At 40.8% G+C, this 23,888-nt stretch overlaps 1 long non-coding RNA gene across 2 annotated transcripts in view; it reads right to left on the reverse strand.

The window, feature by feature from the left end:
- LOC135418486 (uncharacterized) overlaps nucleotides 1-23,888 on the reverse strand; it is a 361,572-nt gene that overhangs the window by 183,428 nt on the left and 154,256 nt on the right. For both annotated transcript variants that reach the window (XR_010432475.1, XR_010432476.1), the window contains exon 2: nucleotides 21,012-21,129. This is a non-coding gene — a long non-coding RNA (uncharacterized LOC135418486). The remainder of the gene's footprint in view (nucleotides 1-21,011; nucleotides 21,130-23,888) is intronic.

Below are 23,888 nucleotides of genomic sequence, written 5' to 3' on the forward strand. Positions count from 1 at the left end.
CAGCCCAGCACACAGAACAGCCCCTCAGCATTTTGGGGTGAGCTGCACTGCCATTCCCCCTCCCTGGGACTCTCCCAGTTCCCTGGACACACAGCCCCTGGCCAGTGCTGCTCCCTCTAACACTGAGCCTGGGGACACTTTTATCCTCCCTTACAGTTAAATGCTTGGTTTTGTCCCTCTTACTGGTGTGCCTTTTTACCTGCTCCAAATGAAAATGAACTACAACTGCATGAACCTCTTCATGGAAGTGCTCACTCACACAAACAGCTGGGCTGTTTCAGCACCACACTGCACGTAATCACGGCATAAATAGGGTAATTTTTTCATAGCAATGAAATCTCAATAAACTAAACACTTTATTGACATTAAAAAACACAAACAAACAAAAACCCACAAAAAACCCAACCACCTAGCTGATAAATGACAGAAAGAACCAGACACAGTCACCTAAAATCATGCATCCAAACACTCCTCTAGTACCCCACTATCTAGAAATACCAATATGTTCAAACAGCACAACCATATTCAGTTTTGATCCTGTAAACACTTACAAATCTATCTATATTTTACATATAAAAACTTGAAGGAAAAAATTCTTCTTATTAATGTTGCAAGCACATAGAGCCAGTAATGATTTTCATGATCATTTGATATTTGTTTGTTATTAAGAATCACATCAATATCTGCCTTGAATTCTGACTCACTGTTTAGCAGAATTCCCTTTTATTTCCCTATAGAACAGAAAGGCTGATGAGAAATTGCTTTAAAGACTATCTCCCTCAGTAACCAATTCCAGACAGCTTGTATGACATTTCCCTGGGAATGCAAAGGAAAAACTGAGAAAGAGAATAAATTCACTTGGGGCCTCCCCTTCAAGCTATGAGCAAATGAGTCCCTGTTTGTGGTTATTCTGCAGGCTTGGAATATGGCAAAGTTGTGGGATTAGCAGAAACCAGACATTCCTGTCTCTGAAATGAAAACTTTACTCAGTATATTCAGAAGAAGACGCAAGTAGAAGTTATGAAAAATACCATTCTGTAATTTAAATCTGTCTGCTGTGTGTCTAAATATATGGTTCTGGCCATTTTCAAAGAATGTCAGCGGGGGTATTTACCATGGACACATCTGCATAAGATTATGCACACACAGAACATCTTTCTTAACTAAATAGAAAGTGCTATTATTGCCCTTTAGATGTATTTTTGCTCTATATTAAATGAATGTAGCAAAATATTTATGAAAGCCCAATAAAGATACACACTTTTGATATAGACAAAAATTAATTAATTAGTATAGTAACACAGGCTTGTGGAAGAAAAAATATTGCTTTGGAAACTGTTTTCTGAAGGACAATCAGCAAGTCATCACTTCTAAACCTCCAGAAATTACTGTTAATACCATATACAATCAAATACTGAATGGCATAAATGACACTACAGAGAATAAACAGTAGCAGAAAAAGCAGCATTTACCAATTAGTCAGTCTGCATAAAAGTGTACCCTGTGATATGGCAATTACAGAAGTACTTCTGGCATGTAAGGCATGCAAGAGGGATAAAACCAACTGAAAATGCAGCACTAGAAAGTATGAGAAAAACATTTTAATATGTGCACCTACAGAGAGTAAAATACACAGCAGAAGCATGTAATCAAACACCCCTTCCCTGAGACAGCATGAACAGAGCAAGGAAGAAGAAAACCAGGAACTCGTGTGTGTAATCTGACTATATAATAAACATAATGACTGGTGTACTTGAGATTGGCTGTTATTACCTCTAATTTGCCAGCCAGACTGTCTTTTCTCTAACACAGTCAGTATGTGACACTACACTGGAACTATGCAATATTGCAAATCCTTTTAAGGGACTTCTTGAAAGTTTCTTATAAAATCAGAAACAGGGAACTTGGGGTTTAATTAATATAGCATAGGTGTCATATCTTTCCCACAGATTCAGGCACTGGTATGAAATTCAAGATGACATCTTGGTTGAGTTTTTTCAGTTCAAGTTCTATACTGAAAATATTTGGGTCACAGAAGTCTTTTTTTCTGGATAACAGGGAACTACATTTTAAAAAACTAGTTTTAAAATCTTCCAAACATTTGCAGCTAAAAGAAAACCTGTTCTGGCCATGGCTTTCAGCAAGCTAAGCCATTTTGAATTCTGCAGGCTTGGTATGTCATTGCAAAGACACCTGAGATTTGATTCTGTTGTCTTGTTGCATCCCTCAGCAGCTCATTGACAGACTGCAGGCTCCTCAGCCACTTTTTGTGCTCCTTTCTAAGTTTCTGCCTGAAAGCTCCAGGGCCAAAGAACTGTGGGTACCGACAGCATTTATTTTCATGTGAACAAGCCCTTCACTTTGAGTGACTCTTGGCCCCTGTTCTGTGAAGACACAGGGCAGGAGGAGCAGCCCTCAGTCAGTGCCACCCAGCAGGGACATCACCCAGCTCTGCCAGGGTTTGGTTACACCAGTTCTCAGTACACAAAGTCAGGCAGGAATTGCTGGGGGTGAAGCCCACATCTCAGTTAAACCAGGACTTTAGGTAAGGATTGTCAATTCTATTTAAAGCTTACTCTCATTCTGGCTTGAAATGATATCTACAGAAATCAACCCTCCAATATGCCTGTGGAGGCTATTTTAAATACTTTTGAAGTTGCAGTCAGCTTACTGGCAATTAATTTTCAGATGCCTTCATGTGAAGCCAGTGGGGATCAGCCAAACATCCCCACTGACCTCTGCCTAAGAGCCACCACCCTCAATGAACTGTGATCACAGGTTCTCCTACCCTGTCCCATTTGAGAGATATGAAATAAAACCAACAGATCTATATTTCAAAATTAATTTTAACATAGTCAGGGCATATAATCAAAACATTGCACTGGCCAGGCATAGGTAAGACTATTTTAGCCAGGCCCCAAATAAAGTATATTGAAATTTTAAGACACAATTTACCCCAAGGTAATGTCTCAGAGGTTGTTCAACACATTTAAGGACTGATACCTTCCTTATGTTTCTTTTCCTTCTGGGGAATACAGCTGATGGCACCACATCTAAACTATTTTTAAGATCATTCCATAGGAAAAGGAGCTGTATGCCTCCCAAAGATCTTTCTGTCACAATATGCAGGAACAAAGAGGTCAGACTTCCCTACTCTTCCCTTAGATTTTGAGGTCATTAAATGAGTGTGGGATCCTCATGCAACTTCCTCTATTGATTAGGAACAGGTCCCAGGGAAGCTTCTCTTCAAAGGCATTCATTTCCTGCTGTGCCCGAGCTTTACCCAGAATCTAAGAATCTAAGAGCATAAATGCTGCAATTAAGCCCCTGCTATATGGCCTTACCATGTGGCACTTTAGCTGAGCAGTGTCACCACACTGATGTTGGCATTTACACTGACACACAGGACACTGGGCTGGGTCTGTTACTACAACCACCTACTCTTTTAAAAATAATCTTAACACGATTGATCTCACATTTCAAAAATTCTTAATTTCCCTGTTCTTCTAAATGCAATGTAGTCAATCAAGTTATTTTTAGCTTCTTTTTTGATATTCTGTCTTTCCTTCTTTTAAAAATTGTAGTAGTTATCATTATCTATCATATGGAGGCCTGCAGCATTTTGTGTCAGTAATCAAAGAGCATGCTGAAAAACCTTAACTTTATAAATAATGGAAAAGTGCATGTGGTCAAACACCGTAAGTGACTAAATTCATCACTGTGAAGAAATGTTTTTTAAAAAGCCTTATAATCTCTGTCCATTCCAATGAAAAGCTTTCATTCATCTACAAGATGACACTTGGCTATTATATGATTGCCATTCTCAACAAACCAAAGGCCTATTTAAATCTCATGTCTTAAAAGTATGTTTTATAGAATTGGGATATCTGTCCTTTTTCACCAGCACCTTTAGTGTCCTTCTGCAGCTAATATGTTCTGCTTGCTCTCCCTCTTAACTACATGTTCCATTTTCATTATCCTTGAGTTTCAATAACACTTAAAAAAACAATTTAAAATGTTAAAAGGAAGCATGGCAAAGGAAACTTCTAGGTTTATCTCCCTGTAGTCACATCATCCCTTCCATAAAATTCCTCCTTCTCTCCCTCTTGAAAGCAGTTCAATTTCTTACCCCACTGCTGTACTTCATGCTATTTGTTACACATCTCATTACTAAAAACCTCTTACTTTCCACCTGCTCCTGGCTTGTTTATGCATGTTTGTTCTTCTGCCCACATCACACTTCACCTCAAAAATCTCTTTTCTGTCCATAGCTTTGTAAGTCTTTCCATGCAGGTATGTTCCTTGTCCCCACCCCTGCTGCTGGCTGGTGCTGCACACTCAGCTCACTGACTGTGCCCTTACACTGCACTGGGGCTCAGGTGACACTGTGCCCTTACACTGCACTGGGGCTCAGGTGACACTGTGCCCTTACACTGCACTGGGGCTCAGGTGACACTGTGCCCTTGCACTGGCACTGGGGCTCAGGTGACACTGTGCCCTTACACTGCACTGGGGCTCAGGTGACACTGTGCCCTTGCACTGCACTGGGGCTCAGGTGACACTGTGCCCTTGCACTGCACTGGGGCTCAGGTGACACTGTGCCCTTACACTGCACTGGGGCTCAGGTGACACTGTGCCCTTGCACTGCACTGGGGCTCAGGTGACACTGTGCCCTTGCACTGCACTGGGGCTCAGGTGACACTGTGCCCTTGCACTGCACTGGGGCTCAGGTGACACTGTGCCCTTACACTGCACTGGGGCTCAGGTGACACTGTGCCCTTACACTGCACTGGGGCTCAGGTGACACTGTGCCCTTACACTGGCACTGGGGCTCAGCAACAAGGCACTCATTACCTACACTGAGGATTCCCACAGAGAAGTCAAAAAGATAAAGCAGAGCCCAAAAGAGGAAGTTGCTTCCTGCCCAGTGCCAGAACTGCCCCACAGAGGGAGGATCCAGCCCTAGCAGTGAGAAACATTCACCTCCACATCCAAATTGTCCCTGCCCTTTGCCATCCATGGGGAATGAACAAACACAAACCTATGCAAGATAATTGGCTTCTTATTAGTCAAACTCCTTAGAAATTTCCACCCCCTGTGTTCTGCAGTATTCTTTAGCTGCTCATTGGCACAATATTATGCAAATTCCTAAAAGGCCCAAAGTGTATTTGTTCCAAGGACAAAAACCTGTAGACAACTTTCAAAGTGCATCACTACTTAGCTGAAAGTGTCTGTCCTTGTTCATTTTGTGTGTATTGCAATCTGGGCCTTTTTTTCTAAATTTTTCAGAAGCTAGATGACAATTTCAGATGTTAAGATGTAAACATAAAAGTTCAAGAGAGACATGGGCCACAGTATTCTGCCAGAGTCCCTGTTACTGCAGAAGTCTCTTTCTTTTTTTTTTTCGATTATTTTCCTGTCAGAGAAAGTCAGCATAGCAAAACTGGTTCTCAACATTGTGCCCCTGGACAACTGAGTAAGGTTGGAAGTGCAACTGTAAATTGTCCAGAAATTATTTAGAAGTCTTTTTTGACTTCTAAGTTCTAAACTGCTTAACAGGTATTAAATTAATAAACAGGATGGGAAATTGCAAGTAGGAAACAGTTCTGAAACTATTTACAGTCTTGGTAATACTCACTCCTTCTGCCAGAAGTTTGGGGCTCAATGTGTCTCCTCACAATGTCAATTTAACTAAGCAAACCATCCAATTGGGAATCATCCATCTAGGATACAACATCTGCTTTTGTTTATTTAGGAAGATATAAGATTTTCTTATATGGCTTCTCCAGCTCTTCCCTATACAGACCATGACTACCCTCTAACTACACGAGTTAGGGCTGAACATTTCAGTGCAGGCAGTCTGAATATATTTGAATTCATCACAGAGGAAATGGCTTGGAATTGTGAATTCATTTGGGTAAACCCCTGTTTTCTCTCTGACATACACTTCTATTTGCATAACAATTATTTCACAGTACCTACTATAATCTGGGTTCTTATCCTTCTGCTCTCCATATATTATGGCTTTATAAATGAAAAAAAGCACAGTTAGAAATTGTGAAGGTTCAAACATTCCACTGCTGGGAATGGAATCCATATATGTGTGTGTGTATGTACATCCATGTATGGGGTGTGTGTATGTGTGGAGAGAGAGAGATGCATGTTTATATCTGTGTAGATGCATGTTTGTATCTGTGGCTGTGTGTCTATGTACACATATTTTGCCAAGTATAAATACTGAGCTGGTGGGTCATATGTCTCAGATCCTTTCTACTTTATGCAATGTAAAGACAGCATTTGAAATACTTGGAGCTTTGCAAGTGCTGACAAATAACAGGAAAGCATGTTTTCTTCCTGCTTCATTAGAGACACTAGTAGTTAATGTTTATAGAATATCAATAATGCAGTTTGCAGTTCTGCATAATTAAAGACACCCTATGTTAATAAAATAACTTAAAAAGAGATGCAAAACACCAGACATAAATCCTCGGATGCCTTTGGCCTAATCTTAGACAAGTTTAATTACAACGATGTCGCTGTACTGTACCCTATGAAGATCTTTTTTGTCACTTAAACCTATCAAAGTATACACCCATTTGTGACATTTGTGAAGAAGAGCAAACAATATAATGGCCCACAAGTGGATACTTACAGTTTATGGATTACTATAACACACATTTGCAGTAGAAGCTCATGAAAACGGAGGAAGCTTTCTGACAGAAGAGCTACAATCCCTTATTTTAAGGGTCTCCTAATAAACGAAAGATGCCAGTGTGCTGCTACTACAGAGAATAATTTAATGTATCTTTCTGGATCAAGAATTTAATTATAATTGGGCAAGCCAGTGTTATCTTGAGGTTTTTGTGAGAGAGAGGGGAAAAAAGCAGGAGAACAGAGACAGTTTCTGCCTTGACCCCCTTTCTGCTTCTCTTGAAATGAAGGAAAAAGATCCCCACAAACAGTGCACCTGAAAGCCAGAACTTATTGGCTATGCTTTGTTCACACAAAGCTCAGTCTGCAGCCTCAGTAAGTCACTAACAAATAATCAAACTTCTCTGAGAAAGTGGAAGGCACTTCTAGTGGGAGGTGTCCCTGCTCATGCCAGGGGGGTGGAACGAGATCACCCTTAAGGTCCCTTCCAACCTAAACCGTTCTATGGCTCGAGGAAGTGTCCCAGATCCAAGTCACTCAAACAGGATGATGGTGATGACAAGCAAAGGTAAATTCCTGCTGATGAAGACAATTCACTTCACTGTACTCACAAACTCATGAGGGGCAATGAAGTTGTCTCACAACATTAACCTGCCTTCCTCATCTGCGTACCATCCACAGACACCCCGACTTCCCACGACACACAGTAGTGATGCAATGCAAAGTTCAGACTAATTAACCTGCTATAGCACAGGCAGTGCTCCCCAGCTCTCCCTGGTGATGCCCCAGCAGCCCCAAGCTGCAGTGGCTGCAGCTCTGGCAGTGAGAAGGGCAGGCTGCAGTGTGGCCTCTGCTCCTGCAGCGTCAGCCCAAACTCACCTGTGGCTTCCAAAGCTGCTCTGCACTGTGCAGCTCCCCCACACCCCTGCCTGCTCACAGGGGTGAAGTTGCTCTGCTCTGGCTTAGGTGGGTCCATCTGAAAATTCTCTTTGGTATGTGGAGACTTCAGGATGGATGCAGAGTTTATAAAGTACCTCCCCTGTTCCAGGAGGGAAAGGGATGCACATCAATCAGTGTTAAGCTTTTACTTTCACCTGCAATGAAAATTTAGTATAATGGGTTTTTTTCCTTCGTACTGATCTGTCAATGTTGCTGGAAAGTCAGTAAGATTTTTAGTGAGCTGCAGGCAAGTAATAGAGAATGAATGTGTAGAACAGAAGTGTCTTGTTAATTGGGATTTTTTTCTATGTTTTCTAAGCTTTCCTTGGATGAATACAGTAAGCATTTGTTTTATGCTAGTGCTTTCTATCTCCTATCAAATACAAATCATGGCAAAGTCCAGTAGTATGGCAAGAAATTTTCAAGGATAACTCTAAGGCATCAGTTACTGAAAAAACTCCCACATCATACAAGCCTTTTGGACTACTGACATGAAAATAAGACTTGTGTGAAAGAATCAAGTTCACAAATAGATGACAAAGAGCAACAGAAAGTAGAAGTTTTTTGTTGGAAAATTTGATAATACCCAGAATATATACTCTCATTAACATGCTTTTAAATTCCATAGCTTAGCTGTATTATACCCCTGAAGCAAAGCACATATGTTTACAATACAGCACTCGAGAATTTATTGGGAAATGCACTGCTACAATCAGAGGTTTTACTCTCCCTGTGCTTCCATTGTTGAAGCAACTGAGAATAATATTACTTTTGAGCTAAATGTCTCCAAAGGAAAAAATATCTGTCCAAGGAACTAGGTTGATGTTATAAAACAGACCAAGATTTATTTCATGTTTGAACTGAAACTGCAAAAAGCACTGCTAATCCAGAGGCTGATGGTCTCTGTGAAATCTTTCTATGTTAAATGTTAAATGTTTCTAGTTTGCCAAATGAAAATAACTGCTATAATGACATAAATTCTATATTTTTCTATATAATCTCTAACCATCACAGATCTCAACATTTATTCACTGAAATAGAGAAACAATTTGATGCTTTGGTGATGTGGTCTATAAAAGAACATTCAGATCGACCACTGAAGAAAAGAGAAAGATATAATTTTTCTGATATTCAGAAAAACAGTGTTTAGAGCAGGGATCTTCAGCAAATCACTTAACCCTACCCAACCTTCCAGTCTGTAAAGTACTGGCTTTAACTCCTTCATTTCAGAGTTTGTAAAGTGCTGTAACAGTATAATAGATTCTAAGATACAGCATAAGTGGTTAATGAAATTATGGTTATCTGGCATGGCAGAATTTATTTTACATATTTTTTATCCCCCAAACATTTACATTACTTTATTGCTGGAAAGCAATATTTATTATATTTCAGAGAGTGATGAGAGGGGAGAAGTGAAAACTGCTGGAGTTGATTCAATGAAGCAAAACCTATCAAAGAATCTGAAAAACACATTAAACAGTGAAGTCTGATCAAGCAAACTGCAAAACACTGGATGTTTCTTGTGGGCCAAAGATAATCTAATGAAATTGTATTTCAGCAACGTGACATTGGTTCAGAGATGGAATAACTCAGTCATCCCTAAGCACCACAGCATCTCACCACTTCTACCTGTCTCCCACTTTGTTTCTCTCTGCACTTCTTCCTTCTCCCTGCTTCTCCCTCTCAGCATTCCCCACGTGCCATCCAGATACATGTCTCTTACACAAATGAGGTGTGTCTTAAGAGGAAAAAACTGGGAAGTGCTCCACGGCCACGGATGCCAGAGCACTTCACAAGAGAAAGCAAGGAGTATTCTGAGTGTTCTGGTGATGCAGGGGGGAAGTGAAGCAGGCCCAGGTGAACTGAGCAGGGAAAGCCACACAGCAAGCCAAGTTCATCCACAGTGACAGCTCTGGGTGACCCAGGGCAGCCTCAGCCACAGGACCCCCTTCAGCACTCACACACTCACCCCAACATCACAGGGAGCAAAGGGGAGCCCTCAGGAGAAAGCAAATATTGTCAGGGGGGCACTGTCCTGCTTGGCAACACTGCCCCTGCTGGGACCAGCAGGTGCCATGCCCACCTCCCACAGTGTGCCTGAGGAACTGTGCTGTGCCACAGCATCCCCCGGGCCCAACTGCTGCTTTGGCTTCAGCTTTCAAAAAGAAAATGCCCAAAACAGTGATAAACACTCTTACTGTCTGACTAATACTTATAATATTTGCCAAGGTGTTTCCATGCTCACAGAGTACCTATGGGAAACATAACTATTCCTCAACACACACTGACTAAAAATTATTTGCTCACTTGAGGTTTCAATTGAGTGAAATGATATCATGTCACGGAAATGTAATATATTAAAAGAAGGCATTCCTCCCCTTAATTATATATATCTATATCAAAATCAAGTTTTACCAGCACTAGAAGAAATTCCTGAAATTATAATATAATTTATCATAATTTAGTGCTTCAGGATTTTATCTCTATTATGTCTCTCAGTAGGTTTTTCCATAGTGAGGTTCATTCACATGAAACACACAGTGCTAGGGAATGTATCTCTTCCTGACATTAGAAGTACCAGTAGCAGTGATGCTAAAAGTGAAGTCAAGGAGAACTGCATTCTTGACAGGAAGGAGAAGTCAGCTTTTGAATGTTTGAGCAGCCTTATTTTCACTCAAAGCATATATGTAAACATAGGAAAGGATGAGGAAGTTATTTTTCTTTAAATTAAAACAAGAAAGACACAGTCTAAAGTAGCCAGTCTGAGGCTAAGCTATCACATCAGCTTTTCCTACTGATTGAAGGAGAGTTTCAGATTTAGCTCAACTGAAGTGTGTACCCTGCAGTAAACAGGACACGGTGCACAGATGGAAATGCACACAACAGCATGGAAAATAGTGGGAATGCTGCCATTGCTAGAGTGCTCTTTGTATTCCTCCCATAAAGTCTCGTGCAACTAATACAAGAGTCTGTCCTAAACCCATCAGGACAGACATGCAGACTTGGAATTCTAACCTGGGGTTTTCTCAAGGGTGACTCCCCCTTGTTATTTAAGCATTGCATTACCTGGAAGCTCAGCCCTGTGCTGATCTAAATCATCAGTGGGGCATTGTTTGGAGTTCTGTCACAGAGCTCTAGGATTCTTTGCCAATTCTTGTTCTTTTCCATGCCTGGCATGTCAGGCTGATGAAGGAAGGCTTGTACACTGGGAAAAGATTTTAATTAATTGTAAGATTAAAGTATTGTCATGAAACAGATGAATAGTTCTCCTGAGTCCCCTCCAGGCTTCCCAAGTAGCAGTGTCAAGCAGAAGCTTTTGCATCTCCAGTGCTCCTGCTCAGGGTCCCAGCAAAGCTGACCCAGCAGCACATCCCACCTCACAGCTCCCAGGCAGCATCCTGTAAAACCACATGGAGGGTGCAGCACAATCACAACCTCACCTTCTTCCATGCACTGGGACAAGAAACAGTACAGTACCTTTCATTTAAAGGTATAGTGCTCTTAAACAATACAAATTTGGTTCTGGCCAGCATCCAGACCCCTCCTATTACAGAAAGTTTGCTTTAGCTACATTGTAGTAATTTCCAGAATAGCTTTTTTGGATTTACACTCTTCTAGATACATGCCCTCTTCTTTCACATATGGATTTTTTAATCACTTTTTTTTCTTTTTTAAATCCACCTATTTTATGTGTTTTGTTACTGGATGCATAACTCAGTTGGATGGCAGGGGAAGAGAGGAGAATTTATTCCAAAGAAACTGGAATCATTACATCAACTGTGTGACAGAAGATGTTGATGAGAAGGAAGGAGCTTCTGCAGTTTCTGGATGAAAAATAGCAGAGCTGGTTATTCCCTACTTGATGTTTTTGTCAGAGGGGTTGGAAAGGTTGTATTAGCAGCTTCCTTCAATATTTTGAACACAAGGAGAATGGTATTAAATTAATAGCAAACAAATTAATTCATCAGTTCTTCCCTACCACAGATAAGCTTAACAACATAAATGATACCAACAGAACCTCTATTTAATTCTCTTTTAATGATCTCTAAAAAGATCAGTGCAGCTCTTTGGTTGGCTGTTTCTGCTAAATCTCTCAGCTGGGAAATAGTTAACAACAATGCTTTGTTGGGCTCCCTGGGAGGCAGCCCCCAGGTGAAGGAGGCAGCACACAGTATCCTTTTCTTGAAGCTACTGTTTCAAGCTGCCTGCAGATGCAGACAGAAATCAAGGCAACTGCTCAGGTTCATATGACATTTTGAAGGTTATCTTTGTAACCATAAGGAGTAGAAGCTTAATTACTTCTGCAATGAAAGCTCAGATTCTGAAGCACTATTATATGGCATATTCAAAATGAACCATAATTGTGTAGCAATTTAGGTGACTGCATAATCACATTATATATTGGCCCCTTACAAGATTTTAAATGGGTATCTAAGGCTATAGGAGAAAATGTGTGTGCCTTTCCAGGTGTGTGAGTGTGCCCCCTCCCCACACACTAAAACAGCAGAGCCCACAGAGCTGCAGTGGGTGTGCTTGGCCGTGCAGACATAAAAGTATGCAGAGTTAACTTGCAAATCAGGACATCTCTGTATTTTAATGTGAAAGCTAAACTTTCTGTGATTGCAGCATTTCCTATGGTATTTAACAGAAACTACTTCTGAGATTCTTCAGGAACCTGGCAAGGCTCAAGAGGACTCTTCAGCTGTTCATGACAATACTGTAATTGTGCAATTAATTAAAATCCTCTCCTCAAAATAAAACATCTTCAGCATGTTTCCTTGCTGCTGAGTTTCCCAAGTACACTAGAAGACTTTCCCAGCCTGTCTGCTGGACCCTCAAACCCTCAGGGAATTTTTCTCACCTCTTCCTGTGAAGACCCTTAGGTGCCAAGGGACAGTCTGACATGAGTCAAGCACTAAGGAGTGTGATCCCCCTGCAGCAAGGTGTGCACACACTCCCTGCCAAGCTCCCCGGGCCATGACACACACCCTGGGCATTAGATAATCCTGCCACAACGTCCCATCCCTGTGGCTGACCATGGGAGCAGGATCAGCAAACAGGATAATCATTGTGAACTCAACTACAGTTCTCCACACTCCTCTGGTGACTGACATTCACCCTGCCATGGGAACTGAAGCACAATAAAAGGGGATAATCCAGAAATTCCATTGGAAAACACCCCTCTTCCCCAAGCTGAAATGCTAATGGAGGTGCTAACTGGGAGGTTGAGCTCCTGAGCTGGGATGCCTGCACAGCACTCTGTGTTTCTGCACAAGCACACCACCACCAGGAGGGAGATATTGGTCAGAGGAGCAGAGACTGCCCCAGATCTACCCTAGGAAAAGGGGCCACGTCTCCCCAGTCAGTGAAGAATACAGTTTACTCCAGATTGAAGCCTTCAACTTCCACTCTAGGAATATTTTTTTAAGGCTTTTTTCTCTCAGTATTGATTGTGATCTAATGTACAGGTGCTGTGTTTATTAACTCATCAAAATTTAGAAGTGAAAATTTTACCATTTTCTACACAAATGAAGAGGGACACAGACTGGAAATTGTCACACAACTCCTTGTGAGCAGCTCCCAGAGCCTGTGGGGGAAGAGGAAACAGCACTGACTGTGAAAGCTATCATCTCATACTCCCTCAGCACCCAGCTAAATGTTCCTTTGGGAATTAGGCCTGATGTTAACAAGTCACACTTTTTCACATGCTAAATGGATTACTAGGATCAGACTTCTCATATAAGCCCACAATCTTTCCTCTTTTTTTCTTTAAATTAAGGTAACGTTTTCTAAAATTAGTGCCCATAGCCCAACATGTCTTCAAGATCCTAAAAGAAGATGAAACAACTTTGTCTTAGGTTAAAATAGAAGAAAGTATGGAGCAAGGGATGCTAGTTCTTTTAGTCCTCATATGCACTCTTCTGCTATGTACAAATAAGTTTCAGTCCTACATTTTTTATGCAGCAGTCATAAAACTACCACCTTGATTTATAATATTTTAGTAAGTAGTAGCTTTCAGACTATTCTTTTAACTAACCAAATTATAAATTACATTAAATTTTAAAACTACTACACTAAACTGGACAATAATCTCCTCCGTAAAAAGGATATATTTTTAAACTGTAACTTTTCATTTAGTCATAAAAATAAATACATAAGACAGTGTTGCAAACTGTTATTTGCTAAAACACTGTGAGAGGTTCAATTGTCTTAAAGTGTATAACTGTTTAACTTAAACGAATTGTTACACAGACTTAAAAAAAATTATTACAGTTTTATATAAAATTAAATTGATGTTCAAATTTTTGCAAATTGCCACCTCTTGGCTGGACTTCAACTGATTCTTTCATTCTGCTACAATGTCAGCAGAACAATTATAATAGCACAAGAAAGCCATGTAACAGACTGAGAGGAAGAAGATCAAAGGAGGCTCATATGTAAGATAAGATGGAAGGTGTCTAAGGTTTTGTGTGCTCTGATCATTCACCAGTATTCATAAATTTTTTAACATTTTTTCAGCTCTTTTTGCTTTTGTGTATTCAATTAATTTCAACAAAATGTGTTCTAAACACTTCCCAGGCACCAGGAGGGCACGTGAGCCCTGAGCCCTGAGGGAGAGGAACATTTGCCCAGATCTCAGTGTGCAGGTGCAGAACCACTATTGCCTGGGGAAGCCACAATGCTGCTCTTGATTTCAGCTTTGTGACAGGTGTAAAAGGATGCAAGAACTAAATGTGATGTACTAACCCTCTACACTTCAGAGAGCATCACTTTTCTGTTCTGGTCAAAGGTGGGCCTTAATAGATAAACACAGGGTAAATCTAACTGAGTGAGAATCTGCCCAGCTGTGACATCAGTGTTACTGAATGGCCTTGCAGATGCCCCAGTCCCTCGGGGGGTTTGCTCTGGGATTTTGTTCTCAGTGCATGCTTTCCTTCCCACCTTCCCTTTCAGTCAGCCTAAACGTCCTGCTGACCCTGGGGCTCCAACTTCCATTATTTCTGTCCATTTTTCCTGCATATCTGTCCACCACCTTCCCCACCACTGGTTCAAGAGCCTGGATTGCTCAACCAAGAGCAGAACTTGTTGAACTTCTAAATAAGAGCTGGTCATTTACAGTTTCCCACTGATATTCCAGTAAGGAGTGGAATTCCTGTGCAATGTTAGTCATGCCCTTTAAAAGAGTCTCTTATGGTAAAATCCTGTCAGATGCTGAGAGCCTCCTGCAAAACACCAGATGTCTGCACAATATTTTGAGGGAAGAGATCCTCTATTATTCGTGTTTGTGCACTGTGTACGTTGGTCATCACAGAGAAAGGCTGCTTTTCTGGAGGTCAGGGCACACCTCTTTTATTCACAGATTGCCCTGTTAATGAACTATGATTTTATTCCTCATTGAATGAGAGAAATTCTGGAGAGTAGTTCTCACACATCATGGAATCCAACATAGCAGTTTCTCAGACTATGGTTCATTACTACCAATGGCTTAAGGGAGAATGGGAATGTTAACGGCAAAGGTAAGAAAAATCACAAGATTTCAGCTTGACAGGAGTTCCTTAAATCATGTTTATTTAACATAAAATCACTAAATTGGTGTTAAAAAAAATTAAAAACAAAACCTGACTTCTAAGCAGACTCTTAGATTATGAAATTTACTTTCTTCTGTGTGGGGGTGGAAGGAAGTATTGCTCTGCATCCTTCCACCTTAGAATAACTAAACCCTAATGTGACCTAAGAAGTAGGCACTTAGAACAGGTGGCAGAATATACTGCTAATGGGAATGAGGAAATTCAGAATACATGCTCTCCAGCAAAGATAATTTAATGCCTAAAGAACAGCTTTGCCTTTGGGGAAAAATTCCATGCACCTGAAAAAAGAGGCAAGTAAATACCCCAGGCAGGCTCCAAACAGGTTATCTCTGTATTTGAGAGGTGTAGCTGCATCTCACTCTGGTCCTATTCTATTGGCAAAAAGGCAGAGGACACCTGCTATTTATTCTCTTTGCTCTGCAGAATCCCATGTATTAGAACTCCACACTGCCAGGAACTGGAGCAGAGACAAGATAAGCAGGGATACTCCAGGCTTCCCAGGTGATACAGTGGTCACTGCAGTGGGGGGCAGCCTAATCCAAGAAAACAGGTTTTGCTCCTCTGCTGCAGGAAACCTTAGACATCAGTGTTTAAAGAGCAGAACGACAGAGTATGAGCTGATCACACCAAGGCAATTCCTTGTATGCACTCACATAAGCACAAAGAAAATTGAACCAGCAGGATGTGCTGGAGAAGGCTCCACTTTAATTACAACGAATGTAATACACGGGAATCCTAAATTACTGCATTATTACCAACTTTAACACAACCTGCTATCTGACTACATAGTCTTCACACTGATGACTTTTAAGCCTTCAAGGAAACAATAAAACCCATTTCCAGAAAATTGTGGTTAGAGAGTGGCTTTACAAAAAATTCTGGAAATGGGCTACTTACTTTAGGTAGAACATGAAATTATACAGGTTTAAGGGCTTGAATTATGGCCTAAGACACTCCTCTCAAATTACTTTAGAGGGAGATTCTCTGATGAGCATCTCCTTAATTCATGTAGGTTTCAGAACTCTACCTAACAAGGTTCCCTAAGAGAATATGGCAGTGACCTCAACAGTAGCAGTTCAGACGGTTCAGCGTGGCAAGAAGAAATTGGGAATTGGAGGCAGCAGAACTAGTCGTGGAAAAATCCTTGTAAGAGCTTTTGAAGGCAAGAGAGGTGGGTATCAGCCTTTGATAGGAATGTATAGCACTGTTACAGATCTAATGAAAGCATCAATTACTTAGAGAGAGAACAGACCAACAAACCCAATTACCTCTGCAGGAGCGGGATGGAACTGAGGTTGCCCCAAGTTACCATCTTTTCCACCCAGCAATGCAGGCTTCTATCAGCACTAATGTCTGACCATCTGAAGAATATGATCTCTCCTGATACCCATCTGGAATAGGAGATGAAGGAAAGCTGCCTTTGGAGGCAAGATGATCACCTTATCTTAGGCTATCCAGTAGCAGCCGTGCCTTAGAAGGTAAACCAAGAACATTAAGCCCTGCTATCGAAAGGGGTTTGTTCAGGCAGCAGCTCCACTGATGGCACTGGCAATGCCTGGGTTGGGCTTCCTCAGCAGCCTGGGAATGAGGAACTGATCCCAGCATGGAACAGAGCCAAGGGCCAGTGAGTAAAGCAAGCTCCTGCCAGTGCTGCTGTGTTCTGAAGGGCAATTGAAGGCAGTAAAAACACAGGAAAAAAGACATACTGCAAGCTAGTGTGAAGTGTTGCACAGTCTCTCACTTCTTCCTTGAACCCCCCAGCTACCTCCCCTTTAAATCAGGGCTTTGCCTTTTGTATTTCAGGTTGAAGGCAAAAGAAGAGTTGAAGATCACAAGGAATGTCCTTTCTGACTGCTACAGTGGCTTTCCCTACATAAACCAGGCATATTGTTCAACATCTGAAGGATCCCAAAGGATCAAAAGGCAGGAACCCATATTACCTCTGACAATCCATGAATGAAATAATTACAGGGTTTGTGTGTAAACAGCTGCACTTGGACCTCTTTTACAGCAACGTCAAGTTTTTGAAAGGACTTCCTAAAACTGAACTTGCAGTCAAGGTAATAGCATTCAGGAATGTTTTCTAAGTAATGACTTTGAATTCCCTGCAAATTAGAATGGAAAGATTTACTACGTTTCCAATTTAAACTTACATTTTTGCAAACAGTTACTTACAAGTTTCGTTCTTGTAAATTCCATATTCCAAAATTCATCTTGTGGATGTTTGGAGTAAATTAAACATGCCACCACCCAGAAATAAAGCTTGAGTGCTCCACCTGAGTTTGCTTTGTATAAATCCCCTTTTTTTCTGCATCAAGATGATTTTTTTTTTAATTAGTTGACAGGCTGGCAAACATACAGGATACCCTGTCCAGTGCCACTGAGCAACACAACCACACCTTCCTCTGAAGATGCAGAACTGACCCGTAGGTGTCTCGTTCCCCAGGGGTCAGTGATGCAGCAGCATTGATCAGTTAACTGATGGCTACTGAGCACAGGAACAGCCAGGCCATGCTGGTCCCTCCAGCCCCACAGCACTCAGCACTGCTCATTAGCTGATGGTTGGGTAGTTAACTGCTGGTCAGTTAACTGCTGGTCAGTTAACTGAATGGTTAGCTAACTGCTGGTCAGTTAACTGCTGGTCAGTTAACTGCTGGTCAGTTAACTGCTGGTTAGCTAACTGCTGCTCAGTTAACTGCTGGTCAGTTAACTGCTGGCTATTGAGCACTCAGGACCAGCCAGGCCGTGCTGTTCCCTCCAGCCCCACAGCACTGCCATCCCTCCCTGGAGCAGCCACAGCAGCCCTTGGCCTCCTCCCTCAGCCAGCTGGAAATCAGGGCATCAAACAAGTGCCTCCAAAGCAGAGGGATCTGTCATGATCCAGTGCAGATACCAGTTATAACGGGGGCACTTAACCTGTCAGAGCTCAGGGTGATGCGTTTCAGAGTGAGGATCATCATGTTTAGCTGCCCATAAGCACTCAGTGACAGAAGTTAAATGGTAACATGAATTAATTCCTTCATCATGTGGATATATGTGGCCATTACAAGGATTATTCCGAAAAAAAAGAGGGTTGTTCTCAAACTTATTTTCCTCCTTCACCATGAAGCCTATTTAATTTCTTTTAAAATTATAACTCCATCATTTCCTGTGTTCAGATCAGACTAATTATTTTACCACTGCAAGCAATGCGGATTCTTTAAAAACAGTAATTTCTGGATTTATTTTTTGTAACATTATATGCAGGTTTACACCTGACAAATCCAGTATTTTTTACACATAAACTTGGTGGTATGAGGGCATCAGACAATTCCCTTGAAATAAAGAAAATTCTGCCAGCAGTAATCTTGCAGAGACTTTTTTAATCATGTCATACTCCTGCCTCTCAGGTCCTAATGAAGAGGGGAAGGGAATTTGTCAAAAGCATCAGTTCAGCTGAAGCTCCCATTTAAATGGGACCACACGAGGGATGGATTGGAGAAACATCATTAAAGCTCCTTGAATCTCATCTCCTGCTACCCAATTAACTTTTGTCAAGGCCCCTCATTTCAGCTAAAAAAATAAATTGTCAGAATAAACATAAAATACATCTGCTCTATAGTACAGTCTTACTGTATCATGGAAAAGAAAAATGATGTTGGGTTACACTGATACTATTTTTACTACTGTTATACTTTAAACTCTGCTCTGAACACGAGACATTCTGCTCTGAAACATGCAGAGCTGTTTTTTATCAGGAACCCTGTTGAAAGATAAAATAACCCACAGTATTTGGATTTATAAGCACTAATATACAGACTGAAATAAGGGGCAGAAAAATCATTTCCATTCAAATTATATTTGCTATAATGCTAAGTTCTGTTCTACAAGCCACTACAATATGCAAAAAAGGATGTGTACCAACTGTGAAAGGAAATCAGCATTGGAGGGGATGTAAGAAATATTTAATTATATTAAACTGGTTTGAATTTCAGAGTCCTAGATCTATAAAACCTTATGTTCTATGCAATTTAATTGTAAATCACAGAATCACAGAATAGTTCGTGTTGGATCTCTGGAGATCATCTAGTCCAAACCCCAGCTACTGTATCATTGCTACAGACTGAGGATCCTGCTAGGATTAATCAATATAGTCTATTCTTTTCAAATAACACTATAAATATAAAAATATACTAAGAATTATTGTAAAATAATTTTGAATAATTAATTTTATTGTTAAACTAAAGGGAAAATAAGGATTACAGACAGATCTTTTATGCCACGGTCACTACAACTGTGATTATTGGAGAGCATATTTTCCCTACAGAAAAATTAAGCCCCATTTAAAAACATAACTGTTTTTAATTTGGAGGTGCACTGAATTAATTCTGTAATGACACTGAAAAAAAAAAATTTTTTTTCAGACATTCCTCAGGGAACATATGAACATATACTGTTATGTGTGTTGCCATAAGTTCTCATTAATTTAGGCAAGGAGGAGCAGGTAGGCTCCTGAGGTGTCTTCCTCTCTCCATTGACCACAAAAAGTGCCTCAGTGACAACCTTTGATTAAGTGCTGCCTTTTCATGGCTAAGGACAGGTGAACCTGACCCCGAGTGCCTGAACCAAATCTAGCCAGTTTGGAAAGGTAACTGCAGCAGTTAAGACCCAACTTCAAAGTAGTTGGCATTCTCCTGAAACCTGTGTAATGTTTCTGCTTTTTTCATTCTGCCCATCCACAAATCAACAGTTATAATAAATTTTAAAACATTTTAATAAACATTTCCATGGCTGTGTGGTTTTTATTACGTAGAATCAAAGCCATTTCACCAATAGAAAAGTTCAGCTATATCATAATTGCCATGGCCATAGATTCCTTTTCAACAAACAGGCCTTTGCCTTGTGAATCACTGGCATAGTGTACTTGCAATCTGCAACAAGCACCCACACCTGCTCCTGATTTAGATAAAAGAACCCCTGGCGCTGAGCAACGGGGACCTCACGTGATGGCCTGAACAGACAGAGCTGCACAGTCCAACAGACAGGGATAATCACAGACAGGCTGGGGCTGAACACTACATCAGAGTGCACACAGCCTCAGACACCAACCCCAGCTCCCCAGGCCCCACAGTCCCCTGCAGTTCTCCACATATTTGTCCTCACAATCCATACTCACTTCCCAGAAATTTAAGCAGTGGCTGCAAGAACTCATGACGTCGATACAGCTTCAGGATTTGAGATGTATTCTCGTGCACAGCAGTGAAAGCACATCTGAACAAACCTCCTCTATGTGATTTACCCATTTCTCATTCTCTAATTTCTAGACAAATTATTTTTACTTCATTTTGGATTAGCCACTGCCAGGCAGTATTAGAAGATTTATACAAGCGCTTGGTCTATGAGTCAGTAAAACTTCACAAATTCAGGCATAACCATAAAGACTTAGAATAAAACAGACTAACCTTTGGAATTTTTAACTCAGATATGTCACATCTTCTACAGAAATGTCTGTCTTGAATTCTGACCAGAAGGTCTGGTGCCATGCCTGACAGAGGAGAACCAGGCTGAAACCTCAGCCTGACTGCTACAGTTGGGCTAAGGATGTGACAGTCAGCAGGCAGGTTCCATAATTCACCTTCTCCCTGTCTCAGCCATAGCATAACATGAGATTAAAGTCTGAGAGTTAAGGGGTATCTATTTGTTTCAGGGAAAACAGCAAGAATTCGCTTTGTCACCTCCTAGTAAAGGACACACCTGAGTTTTGCCAGTTCATTCCAACATGACTCCTCTGTGCAGGAAAGGTGAACAGAGCAGATAACTAATCAGAAGGAACACAGGAAAAGCATTCCTTACCTGTCAGGGCCATGCCTTGGGCAGCTCAAGAAATCCCAGTGTCCATATGGAATGGTTTTGCACATGATATGTTCATCTAATCAACAAAGGGAGAAAGTTCTTGTCACTGAAACCAGCTCTGTAAGACAAAAATGAAATTACACAGAATATTGTTGTTAGGGAGTTTGCTCTGTTTGAAAGCAACTTTCAAAGTCAAGTTTCAGAGAAAAGCCTGCCCTTCATTCCTTCCAGATGCCCCCATTTGCTCCCAGGCTGCTGCTGTCAGTGTTTCTGCCTCCGCTTTTCCTCCTCTCTTAATTCCTGCAAAAATGCCCCTGAGAGCATTTCATTCCATGTGTTAGGTTCTCCTAATACTTCCTCAGAAATATCCAATACACTGATACGTTTTTCAGTCCCCAGACAGTTGCATTTCCATTATCATACATCTATGTTGTCCCTTCTCAGTCATCCATTCGTGGTACTCACTCAGAATTCACCCTGTGGGTAGTTCACAGCTGCATCTCCTGTGTTTGGGCCAGCACAAACATTCTGGGAGCACTGCACATAAGAATCTCCTTTACTCACACTTTGATTATTTCTGCCTCTTGTCTGGGTCCAATAGGTTCATCCAACTTGACCCTCTTTTGCTCTGGGTAATTTGGGATTTTGGTCTGTCCTTCTAAGGGCACTGGCTCTTATTTTGAAAATAATTTTTTTTCATGTCTGAGATTTTTGTATTTTATAACATTTTTTTCTATCCTTTTTCTTCACTTTTCTTCTATAGATTTTTTTTCTTTCTGTTCTTGAATTTAATCTAAATACAGTTCTTTCAACGTAGCTCTCTGTACTTCTTTCTCAATTAGCTCATAATAAAAATAAAGAAAACAAATAATAAAAAAATATCAGGAAGTCCTAATATACAACCTCTAATGTCAGTCCAGCATGTTGCCTGACTGTGGGTAAATGACACAACGAGCAGCATCATCTGATTAAAGTCTGAGCTCACAGAGCTTCATTTACCACATGGGGCTAATACAGCACTGGCTGCCCAACTGAGTTTTCTTTAAGAACCTTTTCACTGAAGAAGTGTGAAACAGCACATGTGAGGACAGAGGATTATATTCCCACATGAAGCAAGGACTGTAAAAATATTTAGGAACTAATCACCTCATGCATACCTGTGGATAGAAACCTCTCTCCCAGATGCATGTGCTTGTATGTTGGAATGCTTCTTTTTAAGTGACCACATAAACACATTTAAACTACACTCATTCTTTCTTACTTTTTTTTCCTGGGCAGTACAACATCTGACTTACAGATTTTTCTGGCATACAAAGGACCACCAGAAACTCAACCATTCTTTGTAAATGTGGCCCACCTGTGGGGTTTGGTTTGTATTTGGTTATAATGCTTGTGATTTTAGTCTAACTGCTGAGATAGTACATCTAATATTTTCCTGCTTAGAATTCCAGATTATATTGATTATTTTGGGGAAGATAAAAGGTAAAGCCACATTTGGGTTCTCATTCTTTTCCTTTCAGCAATATTTTGCATGCTAGCAAGTCCAGTGAGCTCTGTGCCACTTGTGAAGATCCAATCTGTTAAGTACTCATCACTCCCTCAGTCAACCAGCACCCAAATTACCTGTTCTCTGTAATTTCCTCCTACCTTATAAGCACTGACATATCCTAGGTCTTTTCAAACTTAGAAGTGACTGTCTAGGGAAAAGAGTAATTTCTGGTGTCGTTTCAGCTACTTGCAAACTAAATCTTAAGAGGCTCCTCTACCACTGGTGATAAGATAAACAATGCAACCTTGGAAACATTTTTGTCAAGACAGTCTTGATGGTTAGTTCATGAATCCTTAAGATCCAAATGATTCTGATAAGCTTTTTCAACATTTATTACTATTTCAGGCTTCTGTTACAAGTGGGACATCCTAGTTTGTTATTCTGTCTTTTTATCTCTCACATGAATAAATTACAGGGTTCTGCTTCTTATCACAGAAAACATTCCACTGATCATCTGGGGAACTCAAAATGTTTTTTTCAGTCTATAAATTATTCTTATAGAAACTCTCGTAACTAGCAAGACAGTTGGTTTTGTTTGGGGTTTTGTGTGTGCCTTTTTTGACAGCATTTGTCTAAAACAATCACATGTGGTCTATCAAATTTTAGTTTTGTCATTAGAACTGTCAGTCTTTCATAAAACATCATTTTAAACACATATGCACACACGCAATAAACCCTTTGCAGTGTCCTGGCCAATGAGTGTGAATGACAAACATACCTGGCTGTCTCCCGTGGTGTTTTCTTAGTGTTCACCGGGAGAAAAAGGGATTTCATGGTAGAAGGTTGGAAAATGACCTCTTGTAATGGTGAAATTTGCATAAATAAATGCTGATTGCACAAAGCGAGCGATGTGCAGTGAGTATCACCACAATAAGTTGTCTCCCACTGACACAGAGCCTAAGTCAGAAACACACAATTATGCAAATCAAACTAATGCCAGCTCCTCATTACTGTCGGTGGAGCAAACACGTATCCTCCACAGACAGCCCGATGCTGGGACACGAGCCAAAATGGTTGGGTTTGCTGACACAGCAACTGAGTCAACAAAACTAGCATATAATAGTAATACATCAGAGGAATCCATATCAGGGCAGACCTGAAACCTAATGGCCTGTGAATGTGTTGTGTGCAGAGAGCCTTTCACTGTATTGACCCACAGTGCTGCTTCCACTGCTGCCCGTTTTACACAAATAGATTACAGAAGCAATTGCTTTCTGGAGCTGAAATGTCTGCAAAACAGGCTATTAGCTTTCCTCACAGCAGATGAGATGACATTTATAAATACTTAAATAATGTCATATATCCCACGTTTAAAAACTTCCCAGAAT

Source organism: Pseudopipra pipra, chromosome 9, assembly GCF_036250125.1.
Source record: "Pseudopipra pipra isolate bDixPip1 chromosome 9, bDixPip1.hap1, whole genome shotgun sequence".
NCBI classification, from domain to species: domain Eukaryota; kingdom Metazoa; phylum Chordata; class Aves; order Passeriformes; family Pipridae; genus Pseudopipra; species Pseudopipra pipra.